Source organism: Bubalus kerabau, chromosome 21 (assembly GCF_029407905.1).
Source record: "Bubalus kerabau isolate K-KA32 ecotype Philippines breed swamp buffalo chromosome 21, PCC_UOA_SB_1v2, whole genome shotgun sequence".
Lineage (NCBI taxonomy): Eukaryota > Metazoa > Chordata > Mammalia > Artiodactyla > Bovidae > Bubalus > Bubalus kerabau.
Window position 1 is genome coordinate 29,620,352 of NC_073644.1, and position 8,077 is coordinate 29,628,428.

At 39.5% G+C, this 8,077-nt stretch overlaps 1 non-coding gene across 1 annotated transcript; it reads right to left on the reverse strand.

Annotated features, from left to right (window-relative positions):
• Window positions 1-7,773: 7,773 nt before the first annotated feature.
• Window positions 7,774-7,845, reverse strand: TRNAC-ACA (transfer RNA cysteine (anticodon ACA)). Its single transcript has one exon. It is a non-coding gene; the product is annotated as a tRNA-Cys (tRNA).
• Between the last annotated feature and the right edge of the window lie 232 nt (window positions 7,846-8,077).

The following is an 8,077-nucleotide window of genomic DNA, read 5'->3' on the forward strand; positions in this document are numbered from 1 at the left end:
CAGGAAAAACTGTATGGTAGAGAGGGTTATATGTGGAAACCAGGGTAGAAGTGTTAAATAACTTGTTCACCATATGGAGCTGGTGAATTGCAAATGCAGTTCTATAGGTCTTCAGATTATTTGATCTTTCCATTATATCATTGCAGTATATTGGTATCCTGAAAGCAGATTCTTAGATGGAGTTTAGTTTTTAAGGTTTATTAAGGAGTGCCTTTGGGGTCAACATTTGTGAAAAGAATGGGAAAAAAGCAGGAGTACATGTAGAACCTATAATGCAAACCCAACAATAATTTTGGCCATGATCTTGGGGAACTCTGGAGCTAAAATGGACTACTAGAATTGCCCCATTTTAGGTAGAAATAGCTGAATCTTTATAACCACATCTATCATATCTGGTCCCTCAGAGTGTGAAGAGATAGAGGATTTGGTGTTTTTAACTGTGGGGTAATGAAGAAAGTTGTTTCCTGCAAATGAAATAATTCCTGAAGTTTTTGATAGGATCCCATGCATTCAGGGTGATAAATCCCTTCTTGAAAGATAAACCGGATGAAGTATTTCTGCATCCACTGTAATTCATGACTTGTGCTACCCAGCTCCATTTCTTTACAGGGACCTTCACTGGTCTTTGTTGGTGGACCTTTGCTGTCCATGGTAGCTACATCAGCCTTGGTAAGTAAGACTCCATGGCTACAGGTCCATGCAAAATCTCCATCTCTGGCACTGTGATCCCTCTGTTCATATGTCCATTTACACAACAATAGGGTGACCAATGACAGAGGCTGAGTGACTTCAAATGATTGAATTGTTCGCCTGTTTTAGTGACCCTTCCATGAAAAATTACTTCTGGTAGGCTGGCATTAACTTCTGGTAGGCTGGTACGAAGATCTTCACACTCTTCTCCCATTTCCATATGTCCTTCTGTGTTTCTCTACCGGAGACCTTCTTGTCTTTATTTTTCCAATTTGTTTCCTACTCAGCTTCTGATCAGGCATTCCTCACTGCCTATCTCTTGCCACACAAAATGGCTATCAGTTACTACTGTTGGAGAGGATTTTTCTTCACAACTTAATTTTAAGGCCACCCATGTGTTATAGGGCAGCTAGTGTCCACTTTTTTGCTTGAATCCACATAGTAAGCTAATTGTTCTGAGACGCTGGAGCTGGTATATTGACTTAAGAATATTCAGATAATGACCTGCAGAATGAATGAGGGGGCAGAAGGCACTTGCTTAGAGTCCACAGGTAGCTCCCTCAGCATTTAAGCTCCCACTTTAGGAAAATAAACCCATGGGGTTGATTTGAATGAAGGTGCGGTTTCAATACATCCACACAAAGGAAGCTGAGTCACAATGTGTATTATTTATAGATCTTGGAAGCAGGGAAAGGAGGGGGTTCAGTAAACCAGAGTAAGGGGAGTCCTCCAGCCCAGGTCTCAGTTGATCAGATTTTACCCAGGAGTTCCTGAAGAGGTTGCTAAGCAACAGCCGAACACAGTCTCTAACCAGTGTCTTCTCTAAGGCCTATTTAAAGCTGGTAGTCTTACTGATGAGTGCAGTATTTCCAGGTGTGGCATATATCAACTCTGGAACCCAAAGATGCATATGCTTCTTTCATCATGGTGTGAGGTACAAGATTCAATCGACTGTATGTTGCTCCAAATGGGATTCTGGCAAGACCTTAACGAATAAAATTTTTGCTGATGTGGCACACATATGAAAATTTGTGCTTACAAAGAACAGACAATATTAAACATTTTCTCTCCCAACTCTGTCATAGTATATTCTGAACTGTAATATAGTCTTGAGACATCCAGACTGGCACTGGTAGTAGCTTACTCTGCTCCTCCCCTGGAGGTTATGCTACCAAGAAGGTCCTAGAGATTTCATACCTGGCTTCCACTGCCTGCTAAACACTTAGCTTTTTGTTATCTTTGTTTTACTTTTCTTAAGCCAGCATATATCAATGGAGTTTAGCTCCAGCCATACAATTCCATTATTTTTATAATTACTATTTCCTTCATACTTTTCAAAATAGATATATCACACTCAGAGTGTAATTAACCATCAGGATTTGATGCCAATTCACCATCAGTAAAAGTTTTAAAACTTATGTCACAATTACCATTAAATTATTTCACAATTACCAGTGATGGTTTTTTCACTGAGAACTGGGTAGGGCATGCTTCAGTTAGTTCTAAGGCTCCATCTTTATGGCCTACTGTTTGGATTACCTAGCAGTCCAGTGCTTGCCAACTGAAGTCGCTTGCCAAAGCAGAATACATAAGAGACTTGGGTTTGATCCCTGGGTTGGGAAGAGGCCCCAGAGGAGGGCCTGGCAACGGGAGCCTGGTGCACTACAAAGAGGCAGACACAACTGAAGTGACTTAGCACATGCACATTTGGACTGCAAAGCAAACATACTTTCATTAGTAACTATGTGTCAACACAGAAGTGAGTTCAGTTCAGTTCAGTTCAGTCGCTCAGTCGTGTCTGACTCTTTGCGACCCCATGAATTGCAGCACGCCAGGCCTCCCTGTCCATCACCAACTCCCGGAGTTCACTCAAACTCATGTCCATCGGGTCAGTGATGCCATCCAGCCATCTCATCCTCTGTCGTCCCCTTTTCCTCCTGCCCCCAATCCCTCCCAGCATCAGAGTCTTTTTCAATGAGTCAATTCTTCGCACGAGGTGGCCAAAGTACTGGAGTTTCAGCTTTAGCATCATTCCTTCCAAAGAACACCCAGGGCTGATCTCCTTTAGAATGGACTGGTTGGATCTCCTTGCAGTCCAAGGGACTCTCAAGAGTCTTCTCCAACACCACGGTTCAAAAGCATCAATTCAGAAGTGAGTGGAAAGTGCTAATTAAGGAGTACTTTTGAGGCTAATGGAGAAGGCAATGGCACCCCACTCCAGTACTCCTGGAAAATACCATGGATGGAGGAGCCTGGTAGGCTGCAGTCCATGGGGTTGCTAAGAGTTGGACACGACGAGCGACTTCACTTTCACTTTTCACTTTCATGCATTGGAGAAGGAAATGGCAACCCACTGGAGAATCCAAAAACGATATTTTGATTATATACTATAGCTAAGTTAAGCTCAATAAAGAAATTGCCCTCTGTTAGTTTTAAGTACATTAGTTTCCCTATAAAGGGAAGCTTAAGTAATTAAAAAAAAATCACTTTCCTAATTATGAAAACTACAGTAATTACTCTGTAATCCCACTTTAGTCTGCAGTGGGCTTTTTACTTGATAAGTTCCATGTGTAACTCTTGATAAAGAATTGTTAACATGGTTTATAATTCTTTTCTGAATTATGCAGATACTTGTCTTAATTCCCTTAAACCCTTTGAATGTGTGGAGATGCAAGTAAAGTATATGTGGACAATATCCAAGATATTTGAAACCACAGTTTATTTCTGAATCGATTTGTGTGGGGAATTGCATTAACAATTTGCACCCTTGTTGTATTTGAAAGGATTTCAAATAATAGTTTTATTGTCTTTGCTTATTTGTTTTTAACTTGAATTATGCAAATGATTGTTTCAATTTTTCCTCTCACCTTTAAAAGACACGGGAGAGTTTAGTATAATTAATCATTTATTAAATATCTGTTTACTGTTGAAACTGAAGTCTTAGACTCAAAGTATGTCATAAATTATAATAGCTAATATAAAAATAATATAAAACTACATTTTCTAAACTATTTTCATAAGCATGGTGACACATTTTCCTTTCACTAAGGTGCTATTTGTGCTATTATAGCACTGATAAAGATTTGGAAAATTATAAAGGAAGTTATAATTTGCCATGGCACAGAGTCACTATAAATATAAAATACAGGGTCAATGTAGGAAAAGATTTATCTCGATTTATTCTTTGTTGAGGAAAACAAGTTAGAATCCAGAAAACTCTCTTAAATATAAAAATAAAGTACAAGATATTTTACTAAAATTAAAACACAAAATATATGCCCACAATAAGTATATGCTTTATCTTGAATTGTTTCCTTTTCACACAACAATGCTGTGCATGCTAAGTAACTTCAGATTTGTCCGACTCTTTGGGACACTATAGACTATAGCCCACCAGGTTCCTCTCTTCATGGGATTCTCCAGGCAAGAATGCTGGACTGGGTAACCACTCCCTTCTCCAGGAGATCTTATGGACCCAGGGATGGAACCCTGGTCTCCTGCATTGCACGTGGATTCTTTACCACTAGTGCCATCTGGGAAGCCCCACAACAATGCTACATCTTCTCAAATAAATTGCTCAATTTATTCTAATATGAAGACTTAAAGTTGGCCTCTCAAAGAATTCAACTTCTATACAACATGGAGTAATAAGGATTCATTTACTTCTTTGCATGAAGAAACTAAAAAACAAGGCAATTCTCTCTTTCTCTCTCTCTCTATATATAAAAGGCTCTCAGGATATTTACATCATACAACAAAGGAGAGTAATCTTTAAAATATGAAAAACAAATGGGGTGAGACCTATGTCTTATACCGGAGGAATTTTCCAGGCTGTGGTCCTTGGAATACCCAATCAAAGGACAATGTCTTTCTGAGTTAAGATTCAGAGGAAATCAAAGTGAATAGAATTTGCAGCAGAGAGTAACTACAAAGAGAGGACTGTAATAGAGGAAGAGAAACCCAGAGATCTTCAGAGGATCCACCTGAGGTATTCAGTTGAGTATAGACCAACTTATACATATAAGGAAAATACTCAGGAAAAGAAAGAAAGAATTAAATGAAAAGTACTGCTGCTAAGTCACTTCAGTCGTGTCCGACTCTTAGCGACCCCATGGACTGCAGCCTACTAGGCTCCTCCGTCCATGGGATTTTTCAGGCAAGAGTACTGGAGTGGGATGCCATTGACATTGGGACATCAAAAGTACAGGAGATATTGCCTGTTCCAAACAGAGTAGAAAGTTTGATCATTTATGAACCATCATTTAGTATATCAGTTCAGTTCAGTTCAATTCAGTCACTCAGTTGTGTCCGACTCTTTGCGACCCCATGAATCGCAGCATGCCAGGCCTCCCTGTCCATCACCAACTCCCGGAGTTCACTCAGACTCACGTCCATCGAGTCAGTGATGCCATCCAGCCATCTCATCCTCTGTCGTCCCCTTCTCCTCCTGCCCCCAATCCCTCCCAGCATCAGGGTCTTTTCCAATGAGTCAACTCTTTGCATGAGGTGGCCAAAGTACTAGAGTTTCAGCTTTAGCATCATTCCTTCCAAAGAAATCCCAGGGCTGATCTCCTTCAGAATGGATTGGTTGGATCTCCTTGCAGTCCAAGGGACTCTCAAGAATCTTCTCCAACTCCACAGTTCAAAAGCATCAATTCTTTGGCGCTCAGCTTTCTTCACAGTCCAACTCTAGTATATCAACGAAGGTCTAAATATTTCTTTGATTCTACATAACAAAACTTATAGGCAAAATCTGAAAGGAGCAGACTTCAAGTAACTTAACTTTTTCCTAGAACATTTTAATGATATTTTTAATAATACAAAAAGTTCTCATATCTAACATTCACAGTGTTATTCAGTCAAACAAATATTACCAAGCATGCAAAGAAATAGGAAAATGCTATCCATAATAAGGGGAAATATTCATCTAAACTGAATCAACAATGGTTAAGATGATATAATCAGTACAAAATATATTAAAATAGTGAATATGTCTATCTTCTGTATGTTTGAGAATGTAATGAAAAAATTGACTGTATAAAGTAGAGAAATGTGTGCTGTGCTAAGTCATTTCAGTTAGTTGTGTCCGATTCTGTGACCCTGTGGACTATAGTCTGCCAGGCTCCTCTGTCCATGGGATTCTTCAGGCAAAAATACTGGAGTGGGTTGCCACTTCCTTCTCCAGGAAATCTTCCTGTCCCAGGGATCAAACTCCCATCTCTTACAACTCCTGCATTAGCAGGTGGGTTCTTTACCATTGGGGCTTTCCTGATAGCTCAGTTGGTAAGGAATCCCCCTGCATTGCAGGAGACCCCGGTTCAATTCCTGGGTCGGGAAGATCTTCTGGAGAAGGGATAGGATACCTACTCCAGTATTCTTGAGCTTCCCTTTTGGCTTAGCTGGTAAAGAATCCTCCTGCAACACAGAAGACCTGGGTTTGATCCCTGGGTTGGGAAGATCCCTTGGAGAAGAGAAAGGCTACCCACTCTAATATTCTGACCTGGAGAATTCCATGGACTGTATAGTCTGTGGGGTTGCAAAGAGTCTGACACGACTGACCGACTTTCACTTCACTTTCTTTACCACTAACACCACCTGGGAATCCCATAAATTAGAGACATGGAAGGTATAAAGAAGAGTCAAATTTAACTTCTAAAAATGCGAATATAATATTTAAAATGAAAGAGCCCTGGATATAATTAGTACTAAATTAAACCCTGCAGAAACATGTGTAGCGAACTTGGAGCTACAGTAATAGAGTTTACTCAAAATAAAACAGAGATTAAAAAAAAAGAACAGCACTTTAGTGAACTATGGGACAAATTCAAGAGTTAAATATAGATTAGATTGAAGTACCTGAAGGAGAAATGAAAAAATTACTTGAAGAAGTAAGGATTGACGTTTTTTCCTGAACTTGATGACAACTATTAGTTCAAAGATTCAGAAATTTAAAATGACCCCAGCACAAAGAATACATCAGAGCACATCAAAATAAAACTACTTACCTCCAGAGAGAAAGAGAAAGTATTAAACTCCAAGAAAAATGAGAAATATGGCATACGAATGAACAAGGATAAAGGTGAAACTAGTTTTTTTGTTGTTGTTATTAGAAACAACACAAGCTAGAACATAGATGAAAAGATTTTTAAATTTTAAGCAAAATAATTTACAATCTTGATATATTTGTCTCCCAAAAACACCTATCAAAAATAAAGACTTTTTTGAAATACACATAATTGAAATAATTGAGTATTATCAGTAGACCTGTACTTTAAGAGAAATTCTTCAGGTAAAAAGGAAATGATTGCAGGTGGAAACCTGGGCTTACACAATAGGAAAAACAGAACTGGAAATGGCAAATATAAAGAACTTTTCTTGTTTTTAAAAGTATTTAAAAAGAGTCAATTGTTTAAAGCAAAAGTAATAGCAATATATTTTGGAGTTTATAGTACAGATAGAAATAAAATGTAGAAAAATAACAGCACAAAGTCTGAGAAGAAATACACTGTTATGTTTTGTTTACTATACATGAAACAGTATGGTATAAGGTGAAGATATATTGTGATATGTTAAAAATGTGTACCATAAATCCTAAAGAAACCACTAATAAAGCTCAAAAAAGAGCTGTAGCTCATGAATGAAGAAAATAAATAAAATAAAATAGTAACTATACAATTCATACCCAGGTGGTGCCAGTGGTAAAGAATCTACCGGCCAATGCAGGAGATGTTAGAGATGTGAGTTCCATCACTGGGTTGGAAAGATCCCCTGAAGGAGGGCATGGCAACTCACTCTAGTATTCTTGCCTAGAGAATCCCATGGACAGAGGAGCCTGGTGGGCTACAGTCCATAGGGCTGGAGAGTCGGACACAACTGAGTGATAACAGTAATCTATGATCTAGTCACTTCATTCTTATGTACTCGTCCAAGAAAACTGAAAATAGTGATCATTAAAAAGTAAAGTCGCTCAGTCATGTCCGACTCTTTGCAACCCCATGGACTGTAGCCCACCAGGCTCCTCCATCCATAGGATTCTCTATGCAAGAGTACTGGAGTGGTTGCCATTTCCTTTTCCAGGGGATCTTCCCGACCCAGGGATTGAACCTGGGTCTCCTGCATTGTAGGCAGACGCTCTACCGTCTGAGCCACCTGAGATCTAAACACAAAGTGAAAGTGAGGTCGCTCAGTCGCGTCCGACTCTTTGTGACCCCACGGACTGTAGCTACCAGGCTCCTCCGTCCATGGGATTCTCCAGGCAAGAATACTGGAGTGAGTTGCCATTTCCTTCTCCAGGAGATCTTCCCGACCCAGGGAATGAACCCGTGTCTCCCGCATCGTAGGTAGACGCTTTACCATCTGAGCCACTAGGGAAGTCCCAATTAAAAGA